Source organism: Chrysochloris asiatica, unplaced genomic scaffold (assembly GCF_000296735.1).
Source record: "Chrysochloris asiatica unplaced genomic scaffold, ChrAsi1.0 scaffold00145, whole genome shotgun sequence".
NCBI classification, from domain to species: Eukaryota; Metazoa; Chordata; class Mammalia; order Afrosoricida; family Chrysochloridae; genus Chrysochloris; species Chrysochloris asiatica.
Window position 1 is genome coordinate 6617099 of NW_006408663.1, and position 2074 is coordinate 6619172.

The 2074-nt window shown below is 36.2% G+C and overlaps 1 protein-coding gene across 2 annotated transcripts in view; it reads right to left on the reverse strand.

The window, feature by feature from the left end:
• EDIL3 (EGF-like repeats and discoidin I-like domains 3) overlaps positions 1 to 1838 on the reverse strand; it is a 637932-nt gene extending 636094 nt beyond the window's left edge. For both annotated transcript variants that reach the window (XM_006870603.1, XM_006870604.1), the window contains exon 1: positions 1714 to 1838. The gene's annotated coding sequence lies outside the window, so the exon portion shown is untranslated. The remainder of the gene's footprint in view (positions 1 to 1713) is intronic.
• Positions 1839 to 2074: the final 236 nt, after the last annotated feature.

Below are 2074 nucleotides of genomic sequence, written 5' to 3' on the forward strand. Positions count from 1 at the left end.
TGTGCTCTTTGATCTTCATCAGTAAATGTTTTAAGTCCTTTTCTCTTTCAGCAAGCAAGGTTGTATCGTCTGCATATTGCAGGTTGTTAATGAGTCTTCCTCCAATCCTGATGCTATATGTTTCTTCACCGAACCCAGGTTCTTGGATGATTTGTTCAGCATACAGGTTGAATAAATATGGTGAAGGAATACAACCTTGTCCCTTGTCGCACACCTTTCTCAATTTTACAACATTCACTGCTCCCATGTTCCATGGAACAGTTGGTGAGTTTAAAATCAACAACCTTGTGGTTCAAACTGACCTTTTGGTTCAGTGCTTTATCCTACAATGCCATACCAGAACTCTAAATCATAGGTAACTCGAATTAATTCCTCCACTGTTATTTTTCTTTCTCAAAATTATTTTTTCAAAGCCCTTGAGAATTTCTAATTTTCCACTGGGTAAGCTGGCTGGCAGAAATGTAATCCAAACTGTATTTGGTTTGCTTGTGATGAGCATGCAATCCATTTTGTTCACTTCTTGATACTGAAGTAGAAAATATAGACATTTTTTTCAAACTTAATCATAGAATTACCTTTAATCAGAGAAAAATTTTCTGTAAAAATTTACACTATGTAACATTATTTTAAAGAACAGCTTTTTCCTTAATGGAAGTTATTTGAAAATTACAGAAGTTATCCTGAATCCATAAGCATGCATGCCAATGAAGTACTTTACAGAGGAAAAAACATTTTCAACATGATTATCAATTGTAATTAATTTTTGCAAAGCAAAGATTTTTAAAAGACTTCAAAGATCACTGCTGTTGGAATGCTGTCCTTTTTCATATATTTGTATTCTCAAAAAAGCAATGTGATTTTGCTTTGTTAATATCCATTACACGTTGATGGATATTATTGTTGTTAAGTGCTATTGAGCATTAGTGGGTTTGAACCATGAACCTTTTGCTTATCAGTTCAGTGCTTATCCTACCAGTATCACACTGGCAGTCATTAAAATAAATCCTATTTTATATACAGTGACTATTTAAGGTGAAGTCCACTTGTGGTTGTTGTTGTTAAGTGCTGAGGATTTGGCTTTAACCCACAGCTTAGTAGGGTTTTCGAGGAGCAACTGGTGAGCTTGAACCACTGACCTTGCAGTTCAAATGGCTTTGCAATCTGGCGCATTAACCCACAGCGCCACACCAGGACTCCAGGTGTGGTATTGCAGGATAATGTGCTGGACCACAAGGTCAGCAGTTGAAACCCATCACTCAAAACTCATCAAGCTGGTTCCAACTCAGAGTAACAATGCATAAGGTTTCTGATACCATAAATCTTTATGGAAGCAGACTGCTTCATCTTGTGTCCACAGAACAGCTGGTACGTTTGAACTGCTGGTGGTATAGTTAGCAATCCAGTGCTTATCCTACAGCTGCACCATGATAAATATTAATAGTCCTGATGTTATGCTTTATGGTAAGTACTGAGCTGCTAACCACAAGATTGTTGATTCAAACCTACTAGCCAATCCTTGGAAACCCTACAGCAGGTGGCTATGAGTCAGAACTGACTGGAGGATACTTAACAGCAACCAAAAAATGATATAGAAGCTAGTTATAAACATAGTAATGTTACATGTATCACCCAGAATGGACCACTAGCAAATCTGTCAGTCAGTCATGAAAACAAAAAAGGATAACTATTGAAAATTTTAAATCTTGCACTTACCAACCTCCACAATACTAGAACAGTTGGGATCTGTGAAGCCATCTGGACACTCACAGGAAAATGAATCATCAGCCGATCCTGACACACAGATACCTCCATTTTCACATGGATTGGGAACACATATATCACCTAAGGGTTAAAGAAACACAGATTTAGTTTAATTTCCTAAATTAAAAACTATATATATTTGATCTTGGTCCTACTGTTGCTTATACCCACAAAGCTTCCTCAGGCAAACATAAATAACTGCTCTACTAAGATAAAAATTCAGAATCCATTTGAAACCATATGTTTTTAAAAGAGATGGTATATAACATGGTAAAAATTAAACTAGATGCAAAGGATTTTTAAAGGATTAATA